Raw genomic sequence first — 22,807 nt, forward strand, 5'->3', positions numbered from 1 at the left:
ATATATCATAAAGCATAAGCACACTATATTACATATATTACACCACACGAATACAACTATCTTATTCCGACTCGCTTGTTTCTTCTTCTTCGGTTTTGGTTCGTTTTGCCAAGTTTCTAGGGATATATGATGTTCCCCTAATACGAGCCGTTATTTTCCACATTGGTTTAGAAAAACCTGATGGTTTAGAGGTTCCCGGGTCATTGTTACAACTTAAGGACTTCGGGGGTTGACGATACATATAAAGTTCATCGGGGTTGGAATTAGATTTCTCTATTTTTATGCCCTTTCCCTTATTATTTTCTTTTGCCTTTTTAAATTCAGTTGGGGTAATTTCTATAACATCATCGGAATTCTCGTCGGAATCCGATTCATCGGAGAATTGGTAATTCTCCCAATATTTTGCTTCCTTGGCGGAAACACCATTGACCATAATTAACCTTGGTCGGTTGGTTGAGGATTTTCTTTTACTTAACCGTTTTATTATTTCCTCCACCGGTTCTATTTCTTCATCCGGTTCCGATTCTTCTTCCGGTTCCGATTCTTCTTCCGGTTCCGACTCTTCTTCCGGTTCCTCTTCGGGAACTTGTGAATCAGTCCACGAATCATTCCAATTTACATTTGACTCTTCATTATTATTAGGTGAGTCAATGGGACTTGTTCTAGAGGTAGACATCTATCATATAATATCAAACGCATTAAGAGATTAATATATCACATAATATTCACATGTTAAAAATATATAGTTTCCAACAAAATTTGTTAAGCAATCATCTTTCAAGTAAACACGGTCGAAGTCCAGACTCACTAATGCATCCTAACAAACTCGATAAGACACACTAATGTAAAATTCTGGTTCTCTAAGACCAACGCTCGGATACCAACTGAAATGTCCCGTTCTTATTGATTAAAAACGTTCCATATTAATTGATTTCGTTGCGAGGTTTTGACCTCTATATGAGACGTTTTTCAAAGACTGCATTCATTTTTAAAACAAACCATAATCTTTATTTCATAAATAAAGGTTTAAAAAGCTTTACGTAGATTATCAAATAATGATAATCTAAAATATCCTGTTTACACACGACCATTACATAATGGTTTACAATACAAATATGTTACATCGAAATCAGTTTCTTGAATGCAGTTTTTACACAATATCATACAAACATGGACTCCAAATCTTGTCCTTATCTTAGTATGCAACAGCGGAAGCTCTTTGTATTCACCTGAGAATAAACATGCTTTAAACGTCAACAAAAATGTTGGTGAGTTATAGGTTTAACCTATATATATCAAATCGTAACAATAGACCACAAGATTTCATATTTCAATACACATCCCATACATAGAGATAAAAATCATTCATATGGTGAACACCTGGTAACCGACATTAACAAGATGCATATATATGAATATCCCCATCATTCCGGGACACCCTTCGGATATGATATAAATTTTGAAGTACTAAAGCATCCGGTACTTTGGATGGGGTTTGTTAGGCCCAATAGATCTATCTTTAGGATTCGCGTCAATTAGGGTGTCTGTTCCCTAATTCTTAGATTACCAGACTTAATAAAAAGGGGCATATTCGATTTCGATAATTCAACCATAGAATGTAGTTTCACGTACTTGTGTCTATTTTGTAAATCATTTATAAAACCTGCATGTATTCTCATCCCAAAATATTAGATTTTAAAAGTGGGACTATAACTCACTTTCACATATTTTTACTTCGTCGAGAAGTAAGACTTGGCCACTGGTTGATTCACGAACCTATAACAATATATACATATATATCATAGTATGTTCAAAATATATTTACAACACTTTTAATATATTTTGATGTTTTAAGTTTATTAAGTCAGCTGTCCTCGTTAGTAACCTACAACTAGTTGTCCACAGTTAGATGTACAGAAATAAATCGATAAATATTATCTTGAATCAATCCACGACCCAGTGTATACGTATCTCAGTATTGATCACAACTCAAACTATATATATTTTGGAATCAACCTCAACCCTGTATAGTTAACTCCAACATTCACATATAGAGTGTCTATGGTTGTTCCAAAATATATATAGATGTGTCGACATGATAGGTCGAAACATTGTATACGTGTCTATGGTATCTCAAGATTACATAATATACAATACAAGTTGATTAATTTATGGTTGGAATAGATTTGTTACCAATTTTCACGTAGCTAAAATGAGAAAAATTATCCAATCTTGTTTTACCCATAACTTCTTCATTTTAAATCCGTTTTGAGTGAATCAAATTGCTATGGTTTCATATTGAACTCTATTTTATGAATCTAAACAGAAAAAGTATAGGTTTATAGTCGGAAAAATAAGTTACAAGTCATTTTTGTAAAGGTAGTCATTTCAGTCGAAAGAACGACGTCTAGATGACCATTTTAGAAAACATACTTCCACTTTGAGTTTAACCATAATTTTTGGATATAGTTTCATGTTCATAATAAAATTCATTTTCTCAGAATAACAACTTTTAAATTAAAGTTTATCATAGTTTTTAATTAACTAACCCAAAACAGCCCGCGGTGTTACTACGACGGCGTAAATCCGGTTTTACGGTGTTTTTCGTGTTTCCAGGTTTTAAATCATTAATTTAGAATATCATATAGATATAGAACATGTATTTAGTTGATTTTAAAAGTCAAGTTAGAAGGATTAACTTTTGTTTGCGAACAAGTTTAGAATTAACTAAACTATGTTCTAGTGATTACAAGTTTAAACCTTCGAATAAGATAGCTTTATATGTATGAATCGAATGATGTTATGAACATCATTACTACCTTAAGTTCCTTGGATAAACCTACTGGAAAAGAGAAAAATGGATCTAGCTTCAACGGATCCTTGGATGGCTCGAAGTTCTTGAAGCAGAATCATGACACGAAAACAAGTTCAAGTAAGATCATCACTTGAAATAAGATTGTTATAGTTATAGAAATTGAACCAAAGTTTGAATATGATTATTACCTTGTATTATAATGATAACCTACTGTAAGAAACAAAGATTTCTTGAGGTTGGATGATCACCTTACAAGATTGGAAGTGAGCTAGCAAACTTGAAAGTATTCTTGATTTTATGTAACTAGAACTTGTAGAATATATGAAGAACACTTAGAACTTGAAGATAGAACTTGAGAGAGATCAATTAGATGAAGAAAATTGAAGAATGAAAGTGTTTGTAGGTGTTTTTGGTCGTTGGTGTATGGATTAGATATAAAGGATATGTAATTTTGTTTTCATGTAAATAAGTCATGAATGATTACTCATATTTTTGTAATTTTATAAGATATTTCATGCTAGTTGCCAAATGATGGTTCCCACATGTGTTAGGTGACTCACATGGGCTGCTAAGAGCTGATCATTGAAGTGTATATACCAATAGTACATACATCTAAAAGCTGTGTATTGTACGAGTACGAATACGGGTGCATACGAGTAGAATTGTTGATGAAACTGAACGAGGATGTAATTGTAAGCATTTTTGTTAAGTAGAAGTATTTTGATAAGTGTATTGAAGTCTTTCAAAAGTGTATAAATACATATTAAAACACTACATGTATATACATTTTAACTGAGTCGTTAAGTCATCGTTAGTCGTTACATGTAAGTGTTGTTTTGAAACCTTTAGGTTAACGATCTTGTTAAATGTTGTTAACCCAATGTTTATAATATCAAATTAGATTTTAAATTATTATATTATCATGATATTATCATGTATGAATATCTCTTAATATGATATATATACATTAAATGTCTTTACAACGATAATCGTTACATATATGTCTCGTTTAAAAATCATTAAGTTAGTAATCTTGTTTTTACATATGTAGTTCATTGTTAATATACTTAATGATATGTTTACTTATCATAGTATCATCTTAACTATATATATATCCATATATATGTCATCATATAGTTTTTACAAGTTTTAACGTTCGTGAATCACCGGTCAACTTGGGTGGTCAAATGTCTATATGAAACATATTTCAATTAATCAAGTCTTAACAAGTTTGATTGCTTAACATGTTGGAAACATTTAATCATATAAATATCAATCTCAATTAATATATATAAACATGGAAAAGTTCGGGTCACTACAGTAGGTACTACCCGAATTAAAACTATAAAACGCTAATATGAAGAAAAAACTTTTTATAAATGAGTTCTTATTATGCTACGAAATACTATTGACTACTCTTAATATTCTATATGATTAACTTATTTCTTTTGGGCTATTTTTGAAGGAAATGACACCGACGACTCGTCAGAATTTGAACATGAACGAGGAAGACTTCTGTGTTTTCCTTGCAGCAAACATAGCCGCAGTACAGGCTGCAATGCAAAACAACAACAATAACTTTGAATCTAGCAATGCAAATAACGCCACAAGAAATCGTGTAGGATGTTCCTACAAAGAATTCATTGCCTGTAAACCTCTGGAATTCGATGGAACCGAGGGTCCAATCGGATTAAAACGGTGGACCGAAAAGGTTGAATCGGTGTTTGCCATAAGTAAGTGTACTGAAGAAGACAAAGTAAAGTACGCTACGCATACCTTCACAGGTACTGCGTTAACATGGTGGAATACCTATCTAGAACAAGTGGGACAAGATGCTGCGTACGCACTACCGTGGTCAGCATTCAAACATCTGATGACTGAGCAGTATCGTCCCAAAAGCGAGGTCAACAAGCTAAAAGTAGAGCTTAAGTTATTACGAACACAAGGATTCGATATTACCACATACGAACGACGATTCACGGAGTTGTGCTTATTGTGCCCGAGAGCGTTCGAAGATGAAGAGGAGAAAATCGACGCATTTGTAAAAGGGTTACCAGAAAGGATCCAAGAAGATATAAGTTCACACGAGCCCGCTTCCATACAAAAGGCGAGTCGAATGGCTCATAAACTCATAAACCAGATTGAGGAAAGAGTTAAAGAGCAGACGGCCGAAGAAGTCAACACGAAACAAATCAAAAGAAAGTGAGAAGAAACCAGTGACAAGGGTCACAATTTTAACAATCAACACAATAATCACAACTTCAATCGCACCAATTATCACAACAACAAACGCAACAACAATCGTTCCAACAACAACTACAACAACCATCCTAACAACAATAACCACCACAACAATTGTCCCAACATCAATAACAACCGCAATAACAACAATTCATATAACAATAATAATCAGAAAAATCCATGCCAAAGGTGGGGAGAGTACCACCCGAATGAGTTCTGCATGACATTTTGCACCAAGTGTAAAAGAACTGGCCATGGTGCGAGAAAGTGTGAGGTCTACGGCCCAATGAATAATAGAAATAAATGAACAGATAATGCAGGAACAAGTAATGCCGCCTTTGTTTGTTATGGATGTGGAAAACTGGGCCACATTAGGAGTAATTGCCCGAACCCAGAGAAAAATAATGGGAAAAGTCAGGAAAGAGTTTTCAATATTAATACGGCAGAAGCGCAGGAAGACCCGGAGCTTGTTACAGGTACGTTTCTCATTAACAATAAATCTGCTTATGTTTTATTTGATTCGGGTACGGATAGGAGCTATATGAGTAGAGATTTTTGTGCCAAATTTAGTTGTCCATTGACGCCTTTGGATAATAAAGTTTTACTCGTATTATCAAACGGTAAATTAATTTCAGCAGATAATATATGTCGGAATCGAGAAATTAAACTGGTTAGCGAAATATTTAAGATTGATTTGATACCAGTAGAGTTAGGAAGTTTTGATGTGATAATCGGCATGGACTGGTTGAAAGAGGTGAAAGCAGAGATCGTTTGTTACAAAAATGCGATTCGCATCATACGAGAAAAAGGAAAACCCTTAATGGTGTACGGAGAAAAGAGCAACGCGAAGCTAAATCTTATTAGTAATTTGAAGTTGAAAAAACTAATAAGAAAAGGTTGCTATGCTATTCTAGCACATGTCGAGAAAGTACAAATCGAAGAAAAGAACATCAATGATGTTCCCATTGCAAAAGAGTTTCCCGATGTATTTCCAAAAGAATTACCGTGATTACCTCCACACCGATCCGTTGAATTTCAAATAGACTTAGTACCAGGAGCTGCACCAATAGCCCGTGCTCCATATAGACTTGCACCCAGTGAAATGAAGGAACTCCAGAGCCAATTACAGGAACTTTTAGAGCAAGGTTTCATTCGACCAAGCATGTCATCGTGGGGAGCCCCTGTTTTGTTTGTCAAGAAGAAAGATGGTACATTCAGGTTGTGTATCGACTACCGAGAGTTGAACAAATTTACCATCAAGAACCGTTACCCACTACCGAGAATCGATGACTTATTTGATCAACTACAAGGTTTGTTAGTTTATTTGAAGATTGATTTACGTTTCGGATATCATCAAATGCGGGTGAAGGAGGATGATATTCCGAAGACTGCTTTTAGAACACGTTACGGTCATTACGAGTTTATGGTTATGCCGTTTGGTTTAACTAACACACCAGCTATGTTCATGGACCTCATGAACCAAGTGTGTGGGCCATATCTTGACAAGTTTGTCATTGTCTTCATCGATGACATACTTATCTACTCAAAGAATGATCAAGAGCACGAAGAACATTTGAGAAAAGTGCTAGAGTTGTTAAGGAAAGAAAAACTGTACGCTAAGTTTTCAAAGTGTACATTTTGGTTGGAAGAAGTTCAATTTCTCGGTCACATAGTGAACAAAGAAGGTATTCAAGTGGATCCAGCAAAGATTGAAACCGTTGAAAAGTGGAAAACCCCGAAAACTCCGAAGCATATATGCCAATTTTTAGGACTAGCTGGTTACTACAGAAGATTCATCCAAGATTTTTCCAAAATAGCAAACCCTTGACTGCATTAACGCATAAAGGGAAGAAATTTGAATGGAAGGATGAGCAAGAGAAAGCGTTTCAATTGTTGAAGAAAAGGTTAACTACGACACCTATATTATCATTGCCTGAAGGGAATGATGATTTTGTGATATATTGTGACACCTCAAAGCAAGGCCTTGGTTGTGTATTAATGCAATGAACGAAGGTAATTGCTTATGTGTCTAGATAATTGAAGATTCACGAGAAGAATTATACGACACATGATTTGGAATTAGGCGCGGTTGTTTTTGCATTAAAGACTTGGAGACACTACTTATATGGGGTCAAAAGTATCATATATACGACCACAAAAGTCTCCAGCATATATTTAATCAGAAACAACTGAAGATGAAGCAGCATAGATGGATTGAATTGTTAAATGATTACGATTTTGAGATTTGTTACCACCCGGGGAAGGCGAATGTGGTAGCCGACGCTTTGAGTAGAAAGGACAGGGAACCCATGCGGGTAAAAGCTATGAATATAATTATTCGTACTAACCTTACTACTCAAATAAAGGAGGTGCAGCAGGAAGTTGTAAAATAAGGAAAGTTGAAGAATGAAATACCTAAAGGATCGGAGAAACATCTTAATATTCGGGAAGATGAAACCCGGTATAGGGCTGAAAGAATTTGGGTATCAAAATTTGGAGATATGAGAGAAATGGTACTTAGAGAAGCTCATAAAACTAGATACTCAATACATCCTGTAGCGGGGAAGATGTACAAGGATCTCAAGAAACATTTTTGGTGGCCAGGTATGAAAGCCGATGTTGCTAAATACGTAGGAGAATGTTTGACGTGTTCTATGGTCAAAGCTGAGCATCAGAAACCATCAGGTCTACTTCAACAACCCAAAATCCTGGAATGGAAATAGAAAAACATTACCATGGATTTCATCACTAAATTGCCAAGGACTGCAAGTGGTTTTGATACTATTTGGGTAATAGTTGATCGTCTCACCAAATCAGCACACTTCCTACCAATAAGAGAAGATGACAAGATGGAGAAGTTAGCACAATTGTATTTGAAGGAAGTTATCTCTAGACATGGAATACCTATCTCTATTATCTCTGATAGGGATGTCAAATTTATTTCAAGATTCTGGCAGACATTACAGCAAGCATTAGGAACTCGTCTAGACATGAGTACTGCCTATCATCCACAAACTGATGGGCAGAGCAAAAGGACTATACAAACGCTGGAAGACATGCTACGCGCATGTGTTATTGATTTCAGAAACAGTTGGGATCGACACCTACCGTTAGCAGAATTTTCCTACAACAACAGCTACCATTCGAGCATTAAGATTGTGCCATTTGAAGCACTATATGGTAGAAAGTGCAGGTTTCTGATTTATTGGAGTGAAGTGGGAGATAGACAGATTACGGGTCCGGAGATAATACAAGAAACTACCGACAAGATCATCCAAATTCAACAAAGGTTGAAAACAGCCCAAAGTCGACAAAAGAGCTACGCTGACATTAAAAGAAAAGATAGATAATTTGAAATTGGAGAGATGGTCATGCTTAAAGTTGCACCTTGGAAAGGCGTTGTTCGATTTGGTAAATGAGGGAAATTAAATCCAAGGTATATTGGACCATTCATGATTATTGATCGTGTCGGACCAGTAGCTTACCGACTTGAGTTACCTCAACAACTCGCGGCTGTACATAACACTTTTCACGTCTCGAATTTGAAGAAATGTTTTGCTAAAGAAGATCTCACTATTCCGTTAGACGAAATCCAAATCAACGAAAAAATTCAATTCATCGAAGGACCTCGAAATAATGGATCGTGAGGTTAAAAGACTTAAGCAAAACAAGATACTAATTGTTAAGGTTCGATGGAATGCTCGTAGAGGACCCGAGTTCACCTGAGAATGAGAAGATCAGATGAAGAAGAAATACCCGCACTTATTGTTAAGGTTCGGGATGCAATTTATTTAACGGGTACGTACTGTAGTGACCCGAACTTTTCCATGTTTATATATATTAAATGAAATTGATATTTACATGATTAAGTGTTTCCAACATGTAAAGAAATCAAACTTGTTAAGACTTGATTAGTTGAAATAGGTTTCATGTAGACATTTAACCACCCAAGTTGAACGGTGATTCACGAACGTTAAAACTTGTAAAAAGGACATGATAATGATATATATATATATATATATATATATATATATATATATATATATATATATATATATATATATATATATATATATATAGTCAATATGATATATGATATGTAAGTATCTCACTAGGTATATTAACAATGAGTTATATACATAAAAATGAGATTACTAAATTAAGAAACACGAAACGATATATACGACGATTATCGTTATAACAACATCTTACTAAATACTTATGAATCATATTAAGATATTGATACAGTATGTTTAACATGCTAAAATGATAATTAAAAAGATCATTAAGTGTGTTAACAATGAATTACATATGTAAAAAAACAAGACTGCTAACTTAAGAGTTTCGAAACAATATATATATGTAACGATTATCGTTGTAATACTATTTTAAATATATATATATATATATATATATATATATATATATATATATATATATATATATATATATATATATATATATATATATATATATATATATATATATATGATGTTAAGATATATTTTTACATCATGTTATTATATTAACATAACAATTTAATATCTCATTTAAGTATAATAACAATGGATTAGTTACATTTAACAAGATCGTTAACTTAAAGGTTCCAAAACAACACTTACATATAACGACTAATGGTGACTTAACGACTCAGTTATAATGTAAATACATGTAGTGTATTAATATGTATTAGTACACTTTTGAAAGACTTAAAGACACATATCAAAGTATTTCTACTTAGCAAAAATTCTCACAATTACATTCTCATTTGATTCCATCAACATTTCTACTCATATGCACCCGTATTCGTACTCGTACAATACACAGCTCCTAGATGTATGTACTATTGGTATATACACTCCAATGATCAGCTCTTAGCAGCCCATGTGAGTTACCTACATCATGTGATCAGCTACTAGCATGAATGATTAAACAAAATTACAAACTAATGTGACCTTATATGGAGTACCTACATCATGTTTTTAATCATCACCATAAACACTTTCATTTTTCAATTTTTATTCATCAAACTAAACTCTCTCAAGTGTTCTTCCATTGGTCTAAGTGTTCTTCATCTTTTTCTTCATAATCTAGCTAAACCTAGTTCAATCTAGTTAAGCTAAATCAACATACAAAACAACTACTCAAGAAAACTTCAAGAACACTTTCAAGATTACTAGTTTACTTCCAAGCTTTCAAATCCATTCCAAGTAATCATCCAAGATCAAGAAACCTTTGTTAATTATAGTAGGTTAACTTTCTTATTCAAGGTAATATTCATATTTAAACTTTGATACAATTTCTATAACTATAACAATCTTATTTCGAGTGGAAATCTTACTTGAACTTGTTTTCGTGTCATGATTGTGCTTCAAGAACTTTCTATCCATCCAAGGATCCTTCGAAGCTAGATCTATTTTTCTCATTTCCACTAAGGTTTACCTACTAAAATTAAGGTATTAATGATGTTCATAACATCATTTGATTCATACATATAAAACCATCTTATTCGAAGATTTAAACTTGTAATCACTAGAACATAGTTTAGTTAATTCTAAACTTGTTCGCAAAACAAAGTTAATCCCTCTAACTTGACTTTTAAAATCAACTAAACATATGTTCTATATCTATATGATATGCTAACTTAATGATTTAAAACCTGGAAACACGAAGAACATCGTAAAACCGGACATACGCCGTCGAAGTAACACCGCGGGCTGTTTTGGGTTAGTTAATTAAAAACTATGATAAACTTTGATTTAAAAGTTCTTCTGGGAAAATGATTTTTCTTATGAACATGAAACTATATCCAAAAATCATGGTTAAAGTCAAAGTGGAAGTATGTTTTTCAAAATGGTCATCAAGACGTCGTTCTTTCGACTAAAATGACTACCTCTTATAATATTGACTTGTAACCTGTATTTCCAACTATAAACTTATACTTTTTCTATTTAGATTCATAAACTTAAGTTCAATATGAAACCATAGCAACTTGAATCACTCAAAACGGATTTGAAACGAAGAAATGACGGGTAAAACAAAATTGGATAAATTTGCTAGTTTTAGCTACGAAAATTTTGTAACAAATCTAGACTAAACATATCCTAACTAATTTATATTGTATTATACATATATTATGAAATCTTGGGATACCATAAACACGTATACAATGTTTTGACATATCATATCGACCCATCTATATATATATTTCGGAACAACCATAGACACTCTATATGCAGTAATGTTTGAGTTAGCTATACAGGGTTGAGGTTGATTCCAAAATAGTATATATACTTTGAGTTGTGATCAAGTCTGAGACTTGTAGACACTGGGTCGTGGATTGATTCGATATAATATATATTGCTTTATTTTTGTACATCTAACTGTGGACAACTAGTTGTAGGTTACTAACGAGGACTGCTGACTTAACAAACACAAATCATTAAAACGTAATAAAAAAAATGTTGTAAATATATTTTGAACATACTTTGATATATATGTACATATTTGTTATAGGTTCGTGAATCGACCAGTGGCCAAGTTTTACTTCCCGATGAAGTAAAAATCAGTAAAAGTGAGTTATAGTCCCACTTTTAAAATCTAATATTTTTGGGACGAGAATACATGCAGTTTTATAAATGTTTTATGAAATAGACACAAGTAATTGAAACTACATTCTATGGTTGAATTATTAAACCGAATATGCCCCTTTTAGCTTGGTAGCCTAAGAATTAGAGAACTGGCCCCAAATTGACGCGAATCCTAAAGGTAGATCTACGGGAACTAACAACCCCCATTCTGGAATTTGGAATGCTTTAGTACTTCGAGTTTATCATGTCTGATGGGTGTCCCGGAATGAAGGGGATATTCTATATGCATCTTGTTAATGTCGGTTACTAGGTGTTCATCATATGAATGATTTTTTGTCTCTATGCAGTTTGCGGAATGACTGATATGAGATGTGTTATAAAAATGAAATCTTGTGGTCTATTATTATGATTTGATAATATATAGGTTAAACCTATAACTCACCAACATTTTTGTTGACATTTTAAGCATGTTTATTCTTAGGTGATTATTAAGAGCTTCTGCTGTTGCATACTAAAATAAGGACAAGATTTGGAGTCCATGCTTGTATGAATTGTGTAAAAACTGCATTCAAGAAACTTATTTTGATGTAATATATTCTTATTGTAAACCATTATGTAATGGTCGTGTGTAAATGATATATTTTAGATTATCATTATTTGATAATCTACGTAATGCTTTTTAAATCTTTATCGATAAAATAAAGGTTATGGTTGTTTTAAAAATGAATGCAGTCTTTGAAAAACGTCTCATATAGAGGTCAAAACCTCGCGACAAAATCAATTAATATGGAACGTTTATAATCAATATGAATGGGACATTTCAGCTACCGTTACTTCGGATAAAATATATTTTTGAGAAACAGTGTATGTTCTAACACTATTGTGATGGAGTTCTATGGAAGGAAAGTTAAGCCTTGATAATTGGGTGTTCGTGATAACAATTTTTGGAATGGTTTACTATTATTGAAATGTTATAAATCTTGTGGTTCATTTGTACTTACTTACTTACGTAAACCTATGATTTCACCAACGTTTTCGTTGATAGATTTCTATGTTTTTCTCAGGTCTTTGAACAATATGTGATACATGCTTCCGCTCATTATTTTGATACTTGCATTTGATGTCGAGTATATATGCATACATGGAGCGTCTTTTGGCTACTTTTAAATTGTGTCGCATATGTTTCAATTGTACTTATAACATTGTAACGTAACTTGTGGTTGAACTATTCTTGTAAAATTTGAAACAAATCTTTACATTTGAAATGAATGCGACATATTTTTGGTCAAACGTTGTTTTAAAGACTTATGACCACGTAACGGGACCTAAGTAGACGGCGCCGTCAATGACAATTTTGTCGGGTCGCTACACTATTTCATTCTGCTGCGTACTCAATAAAGTTGGGTTTTATCATATAGTGTCGTTCTCATTTATATAATATGTTGGTATTTTTGATATTAATGTCACATTCACCCAGCCCCTAACTAGGGGTGTGATATCATCCATGAAACAACCGAGAAGATTGTTCAAATCCGAGAAAGGCTCAAGACGGCCCGTAGTCATTAAAAGAGCGATGCGGACGTTAGACGTAAAGATCTCAAATTCCAAGTAGGTGGCCGCGTAATGTTAAAAGTCGCACCTTGGAACGGTGTTATCCGTTTTGGGAAACGTGGAAAGCTAAATCCGCGATATATTGGTCCTTTTGAAATCTTGGAGTATATTGGACCCGTTGCTTAACGTTTAGATCTTCCAACTCAATTGAGCTCCGTTCATCCTACTTTCCATGTATCAAACTTGAAGAAGAGTGCCTTGCCGAACCAGTGAAATGTCCCGTTCTTATTGATTAAAAACGTTCCATATTAATTGATTTCGTTGCGAGGTTTTGACCTCTATATGAGACGTTTTTCAAAGACTGCATTCATTTTAAAACAAACCATAACCTTTATTTCATTAATAAAGGTTTAAAAAGCTTTACGTAGATTATCAAATAATGATAATCTAAAATATCCTGTTTACACACGACCATTACATAATGGTTTACAATACAAAGATGTTACAACAAAATAAGTTTCTTGAATGCAGTTTTTACACAATATCATACAAGCATGGACTCCAAATCTCGTCCTTATTTAAGTATGCGACAGCGGAAGCTCTTAATAATCACCTGAGAATAAACATGCTTAAAACATCAACAAAAATGTTGGTGAGTTATAGGTTTAACCTATATATATCAAATCATAATAATAGACCACAAGATTTCATATTTCAATACATATCCCATATATAGAGATAAAAATCATTCATATGGTGAACACCTGGTAACCGACATTAACAAGATGCATATATAAGAATATCCCCATCATTCCGGGACACCCTTCGGATATGATATAAATTTCGAAGTACTAAAGCATCCGGTACTTTGGATGGGGTTTGTTAAGCCCAATAGATCTATCTTTAGGATTCGCGTCAATTAGGGTGTCTGTTCCCTAATTCTTAGATTACCAGACTTTATAAAAAGGGGCATATTCGATTTCGATAATTCAACTATAGAATGTAGTTTCACGTACTTGTGTCTATTTTGTAAATCATTTATAAAACCTGCATGTATTCTCATCCCAAAAATATTAGATTTTAAAAGTGGGACTATAACTCACTTTCACATATTTTTACTTCGTCGGGAAGTAAGACTTGGCCACTGGTTGATTCACGAACCTATAACAATATATACATATATATCAAAGTATGTTCAAAATATATTTACAACACTTTTAATATATTTTGATGTTTTAAGTTTATTAAGTCAGCTGTCCTCGTTAGTAACCTACAACTAGTTGTCCACAGTTAGATGTACATAAATAAATCGATAAATATTATCTTGAATCAATCCACGACCCAGTGTATACGTATCTCAGTATTGATCACAACTCAAACTATATATATTTTGGAATCAACCTCAACCCTGTATAGCTAACTCCAATATTCACATATAGAGTGTCTATGGTTGTTCCGAAATATATATAGATGTGTCGACATGATAGGTCGAAACATTGTATATGTGTCTATGGTATCTCAAGATTACATAATATACAATACAAGTTGATTAATTTATGGTTGGAATAGATTTGTTACCAATTTTCACGTAGCTAAAATGAGAAAAATTATCCAATCTTGTTTTACCCATAACTTCTTCATTTTAAATCCGTTTTGAGTGAATCAAATTGCTATGGTTTCATATTGAACTCTATTTTATGAATCTAAACAAAAAAAGTATAGGTTTATAGTCGGAATAATAAGTTACAAGTCGTTTTTGTAAAGGTAGTCATTTCAGTCGAAAGAACGACGTCTAGATGACCATTTTAGAAAACATACTTCCACTTTGAGTTTAACCATAATTATTGGATATAGTTTCATGTTCATAATAAAAATCATTTTCTCAGAATAACAATTTTTAAATCAAAGTTTATCATAGTTTTTAATTAACTAACCCAAAACAGCCCGCGGTGTTACTACGACGGCGTAAATCCGGTTTTACGGTGTTTTTCGTGTCTCCAGGTTTTAAATCATTAAGTTAGCATATCATATAGATATATAACATGTGTTTAGTTGATTTTAAAAGTCAAGTTAGAAGGATTAACTTTTGTTTGCGAACAAGTTTAGAATTAACTAAACTATGTTCTAGTGATTACAAGTTTAAACCTTCGAATAAGATAGCTTTATATGTATGAATCAAATGATGTTATGAACATCATTACTACCTTAAGTTCCTTGGATAAACCTACTAGAAAAGAGAAAAATTGATCTAGCTTCAACGGATCCTTGGATGGCTCGAAGTTCTTGAAGCAGAATCATGACACGAAAACAAGTTCAAGGAAGATCATCACTTGAAATAAGATTATTATAGTTATAGAAATTGAACCAAAGTTTGAATATGATTATTACCTTGTATTAGAATGATAACCTACTGTAAGAAACAAAGATTTCTTGAGGTTGGATGATCACCTTACAAGATTGGAAGTGAGCTAGCAAACTTGAAAGTATTCTTGATTTTATGTAACTAGAACTTATAGAATATATGAAGAACACTTAGAACTTGAAGATAGAACTTGAGAGAGATCAATTAGATGAAGAAAATTGAAGAATGAAAGTGTTTGTAGGTGTTTTTGGTCGTTGGTGTATGGATTAGATATAAAGGATATGTAATTTTGTTTTCATGTAAATAAGTCATGAATGATTACTCATATTTTTGTAATTTTATGAGATATTTCATGCTAGTTGCCAAATGATGGTTCCTACATGTGTTAGGTGACTCACATGGGCTGCTAAGAGCTGATCATTGGAGTGTATATACCAATAGTACATACATCTAAAAGCTATGTATTGTACGAGTACGAATACGGGTGCATACGAGTAGAATTGTTGATGAAACTGAACGAGGATGTAATTGTAAGCATTTTTGTTAAGTAGAAGTATTTTGATAAGTGTATTGAAGTCTTTCAAAAGTGTATAAATACATATTAAAAAACTACATGTATATACATTTTAACTGAGTCGTTAAGTCATCGTTAGTCGTTACATGTAAGTGTTGTTTTGAAACCTTTAGGTTAACGATCTTGTTAAATGTCGTTAACCCAATGTTTATAATATCAAATGAGATTTTAAATTATTATATTATCATGTATGAATATCTCTTAATATGATATATATACATTAAATGTCTTTACAACGATAATCGTTACATATATGTCTCGTTTAAAAATCATTAAGTTAGTAGTCTTGTTTTTACATATGTAGTTCATTGTTAATATACTTTATGATATGTTTTCTTATCATAGTATCATGTTAACTATATATATATATCCATATATATGTCATCATATAGTTTTTACAAGTTTTAACGTTCGTGAATCACCGATCAACTTGGGTGGTCAATTGTCTATATGAAACATATTTCAATTAATCAAGTCTTAACAAGTTTGATTGTTTAACATGTTGGAAACATTTAATCATGTAAATATCAATCTCAATTAATATATATAAACATGGAAAAGTTCGGGTCACTACAGTACCTACCCGTTAAATAAATTTCGTCCCGAAATTTTAAGCTGTTGAAGGTGTTGACGAATCTTCTGGAAATAGATGCGGGTATTTCTTCTTCATCTGATCTTTACACTCCCAGGTGAACTCGGGTCCTCTACGAGCATTCCATCGAACCTTAACAATTGGTATCTTGTTTTGCTTAAGTCTTTTAACCTCACGATCCATTATTTCGACGGGTTCTTCGATGAATTGGAGTTTTTCGTTGATTTGGATTTCATCTAACGGAATAGTGAGATCTTCTTTAGCAAAACATTTCTTCAAATTCGAGACGTGGAAAGTGTTATGTACAGCCACGAGTTGTTGAGGTAACTTAAGTCGGTAAGCTACTGGTCCGACACGATCAATAATCTTGAATGGTCCAATATACCTTGGATTTAATTTCCCTCTTTTACCAAATCGAACAACGCCTTTCCAAGGTGCAACTTTAAGCATGACCATCTCTCCAATTTCAAATTCTGTATCTTTTCTTTTAATGTCAGCGTAGCTCTTTTGTCGACTTTGGGCGGTTTTCAATCGTTGTTGAATTTGGATGATCTTCTCGGTAGTTTCTTGTATAATCTCCGGACCCGTAATCTGTCTATCCCCTACTTCACTCCAACAAATCGGAGACCTGCACTTTCTACCATAAAGTGCTTCAAACGGCGCCATCTCAATGCTTGAATGGTAGCTGTTGTTGTAGGAAAATTCTGCTAACGGTAGATGTCGATCCCAACTGTTTTCGAAATCAATAACACATGCTCGTAGCATGTCTTCAAGCGTTTGTATCGTCCTTTCGCTCTGCCCATCAGTTTGTGGATGATAGGCAGTACTCATGTCTAGACGAGTTCCTAATGCTAGCTGTAATGTCTGCCAGAATCTTGAAATAAATCTGCCATCCCTATTAGAGATAATAGAGATTGGTATTCCATGTCTGGAGACGACTTCCTTCAAATACAGTCGTGCTAACTTCTCCATCTTGTCATCTTCTCTTATTGGCAGGAAGTGTGCTGATTTGGTGAGACGATCAACTATTACCCAAATAGTATCAAAACCACTTGCAGTCCTTGGCAATTTAGTGATAAAATCCATGGTAATGTTTTCCCATTTCCATTCTGGGATTTCGGGTTGTTGAAGTAGACCTGATGGTTTCTGATGCTCAGCTTTGACCTTAGAACACGTCAAACATTCTCCTACGTATTTAGCAACATCGGCTTTCATACCCGGCCACCAAAAATGTTTCTTGAGATCCTTGTACATCTTCCCCGTTCCAGGATGTATTGAGTATCTGGTTTTATGAGCTTCTCTAAGTACCATTTCTCTCATATCTCCAAATTTTGGTACCTAAATCCTTTCAGCCCTATACCGGGTTCCGTCTTCCCGAATATTAAGATGTTTCTCCGATCCTTTGGGTATTTCATCCTTTAAATTTCCCACTTTTAAAACTCCTTGTTGCGCCTCCTTTATTTGAGTAGTAAGGTTATTGTGAATCATTATATTCATAGATTTTACTCGAATGGGTTCTCTGTCCTTCCTGCTCAAGGCGTCGGCTACCACATTTGCCTTCCCCGGGTGGTAACGAATCTCAAAGTCATAATCATTCAACAATTCAATCCACCTACGCTGCCTCATATTCAGTTGTTTCTGATTAAATATGTGTGGAAGACTTTTGTGGTCGGTATATATAATACTTTTGACCCCATATAAGTAGTGCCTCCAAGTCTTTAATGCAAAAACAACCGCGCCTAATTCCAAATCATGCGTCGTAAAATTTTGCTCGTGAATCTTCAATTGTCTAGACGCATAAGCAATCACCTTCGTTCGTTGCATTAATACACAACCGAGACCTTGCTTTGATGCGTCACAATAAATCACAAAATCATCATTCCCTTCAGGCAATGACAATATAGGTGCTGTAGTTAGCTTTTACTTCAATAATTGAAACGCTTTCTCTTGTTCATCCTTCCATTCAAATTTCTTCCCTTTATGCGTTAATGCAGTCAAGGGTTTTTGTAACGACCCTAGATTTTCCAACGTTTATTTATTAATAATTATTTTTATTAATACGTGTGATAAAACGAATGTATGTCATTACATTTACATGTTGCCATAATTGCCCGTACTTGACTTTAATTGCCCGAAACGTCTTTGTGACACCCGGAACTTTCACGAATAATATTTTTAGATATTATTTACATTCATGATTAGTTTTATTAATCATTTTAATTAACTATGGTGATTAGTTAGTTACATGGGCTTTAAATGGATTTATTTGTTAAATAATTGAACTTGGGCTTTATTAATGTTATGGACTTATGACTTTGGGCTTATAAGCCCACCCTACTTCTTAGTTGGACTATTTAGCCCATATTTACATGAAAGTATCATATTTGAATGGAACTAGTTAGTTTAAAATACTTGGAATCTAGTTGCTACACAATCCCCATGCATGCACCTCATTTATCCATCTTTTGTAAGCTTTTCATCCAAGTATCCAACAAACATTTTCCCCCTCCCTATGTGCAGCTGAAACCGTGGCCTTTTAGGCATGGTTAGGAGTGCTTTTGTTTCATTTCTCATTACTTGTTTACTCTCATTCTCTCACAATTTCAAACACTCTCATTCTTGCAACTTTCTTTTCTCTCATTCTCTCTCACTTTTCTCTCTTCTTGTAAGTGTTTAAACAACTTGTTCTTCCTATTTTTACTTAATGAAAACTGAATTTTATTCACCTCTAATCATCATCATCATTTGTTGTTTGATACTTGTTGTTCATTGTTGTTAGTTACTTGTCTTTGTTAGTTAGTTACTTACATGTTATTATGAATCAAACTCACTAGTTTGTTCATCACTTTATCTTGTATTAACAAGAACATTCAAGAACTAAACTCTCTAGTTTAGGTTCTACATATACTTTCTTTAAAGATTGCAAGTTCATGTGTTGATTAAAATCATACTTGTGATTCATAAAGTAAACTTCAAGTTTACTTTCTTAAAGATCAAACTTTGGTTTGAATCTTTAAAGTATGAACAACCATGAACAAATTACTTGTTTATTTAGTTTACTTGCACTTTAATTTTATGATTTTGGTTGTTGTTGGTCAAGTACTACAAGTTAGTCTTGATCTCATATCTCTTGGAACTAAAAGTTAACTTAAAAGTTCAAGAACATGTAAATAAGTTTTCTTTAAATATAACTTTGTATACTTATGCTTGATCTAGACTTTTGAGTCTTGGATCTTCAAGATCTAACTAAGAACTATGTTCTACATTTTAAGATCTTGATTTCATAAGTTCATTTTCAAGTTTGTAACTTATTATTAGTCTTATAGTTCATGTAAGTGTCAAACCTAAGACTTTGATGTAACTTTGGTTCATCAAACTACATGCAACTCTTAAGTGAGTTGTGCTTCATGTCTTAGACTTGCACTTGGGTTATGATGGTCAAGACTTGGTTAAGATGATGTAGATACATCAATGAGTTGTACACTTGAAGCTATGTGCATCAAGGATGAGAACCATGATGAACATCAAGCACCAAGACCACCGGAACCCTTTTAAACTTACTGTTTCTGTCCAAAAGCTATTGATCTGATGTTTCTGTAACAGACCAGCAGACCTGGGCTGTTCTAACCTTGATTTTTAGATAGAAATTTTCGAGTAGATAACTTTTCATATAGGACTCGTCTTAATCTGAGTTACGGTTTAGGATTTATGGCCCTCCGATCGTTACCATGTCCTTTAACGTTGTGCAGAAATTTCTGACCTACTCGCACTTAGACCGTCGCCACGGTCAAACCAAGACGAGTTTGCTTCTGTAAATTTTACCACACTTAAGGGACTCGTAGACGGAGCCATGACCACTGGTCTCACCTTAATTCAGTAAGGGTAGAGGCTGTGGTGACTGACCGAAGTCAGCCTTTGTTTTAAACGACTTTCATAAACTAGTCTTACTTGTTTCCTTTTGTTTAATGATGATTGATGATGACCCTTATGACCTTAATTACATAATTATAAACCTTTTGATACGACTTACTGACTTAGTACTATTTGACTTAGGTTGAGGACATTTGGACCGTTACTTGCACACCATTTTCCCGACTACTACTTTACCGCTACTACTATCATTGTGAGTTATAGCATTCCCTTTTTACTTTAACTTATTTTGGGAACTGAGAATACATGCGGATTTTATGTTTTACATACTAGGCATGAGTACTTAAACTTTATATATGTGTGGGTTATATAATGGCAGAAACATTCCCTTTAGCTCGGTAACGTTTAATCATCGGTTTTTGAACCATGAACGCGAATCTTAGATATGGATCCATAGGGTTTGACATCCCCACTCGGGCTAGTAGCGCTAGCATTTAACGAGTGTTTAATACTTCGAGGTTATACGCACTTGCCAAGTGCACTTTAAGGGGGTACATTAAACGTTAAGTTAGTTACCGGGTGCCCACGGTTAAGCATATACTTTTACATACTTTTGAAACGCTCGTTGAGCACTGAAATCTCGTGGCCTACTTACATTACTGTTATACTTAAACTATAGCTCACCAACCTCTGTGTTGACCTTTTTAAGCATGTATTTCTCAGGTGTTTGAAGTCGCTTCCGCTATCTTACTAGTCGTGCTGTAGAACCCGCTGCCTAGAGTTGTTATCGCATGACTACTTATGTTGCATTCAAACTTTTTACTTATGAACTTATGTTATGTAACGAGCATTATGGTCACGTACACTTATTTAATGCTTCTACTTAGTGAAGCATACTTTTGATTTGTAAAACAATTGACGTATGTTATGACGTCACTTTTATTAATGAATGCAAACTCTGTTTTTAAAGCGCATATAGTACTTAACCTTGTAATGATCCTGTTGTTGATGGTCCGTACATGATGATTTAGTACGGGGCGTCACATTTGGTATCAGAGCATTGGTTGTAGGGAATTAGGATGCATTAGTGAGTCTAAGACCGACTCGAGTAGGATTCACTAATAGGGCTAATCTACAACTTGTTGGTTTACTTGTTTCCGCTGAACTTACTGCATGCTGCTGCTTACTGTTACTGCTATATGCCGTATGCTACTACGTGATTTCACTACTGCATGCTATTACTTGCTTTCGATTGCATGCTAGTTTCGTACGATTACTGATATTGCCATGCTACTTATTGTTATACATGATTTAAACTGTTGGCCTATTATTTGCTTGCTTTATGACATACTGACATGGAAAAATTTATTTTTCCTTGTTCAGATGTCGGACGTTCCACCTGCTGACATCCAGAGCGGCTCAGGCCCCGTTGTTCCACCCACTGCTGCACCTATTGCTGCTGCTGCTGCTGCCGACATTCCGGCCCCGACACCCACTGGCGACCCCGGCGCCTCTAGTTCTGGAGCTAGCTCTAGTGTGCCTATCCCGGCGTCTTCTTCCAGACCCCTGAGGCAACTGGCTCGCATTGGTGGCATGGAGATCCCCGCGGAGTTCGGGGAAGGACCCTTCCGTAATCACTGGCGCACACCTTGCCGACGCACTGCCGACGGCCGCTTAGCCGTGATTACGCCAGGCCGACACCGACAGATGTTGGCCGCTTTCGGATATGTTGAGCCACCCGCGCCACCACCGCATGATTCAGACGACGGTTCTTCCACCGATGCTTCTTCAGACGACACCTCATCTGACGACTCCAGTGATGAGGAGGATCCCGCTGACCGACCGATTCAGGCACCTTCTACCCCGCCGAAGAAGCGGTATCGCTTCGCTGGCATAATTCCTGGTCGTACTGTCACTGACGCTTATGGTCGGCGTCGTAGGATCACTGCTCGTAAACGGCTGGTGCCGTACCCCGCCGACCCACAGATATTACCGTCTCCACCCAGAACCGGACCATCCACTTCAGCACCACCGGCTCCACCTGCACCGCCAGCACCACCTGCCCCACCATCTTCCTCTAATGAGGAAATGAGGCGGGAGATTGAGATTCTCCAGACTCGAGTTACTGAGCTCGAGGAGCAGTTGACTCATGTTTTGGACATCTTGTACCCACCATCGCCGTAGGACTTAGTACTAGATTCTGTATTGTAAT

The sequence above is a fragment of the Rutidosis leptorrhynchoides genome, chromosome 8 (assembly GCF_046630445.1).
Source record: "Rutidosis leptorrhynchoides isolate AG116_Rl617_1_P2 chromosome 8, CSIRO_AGI_Rlap_v1, whole genome shotgun sequence".
Taxonomy (NCBI): Eukaryota; Viridiplantae; Streptophyta; class Magnoliopsida; order Asterales; family Asteraceae; genus Rutidosis; species Rutidosis leptorrhynchoides.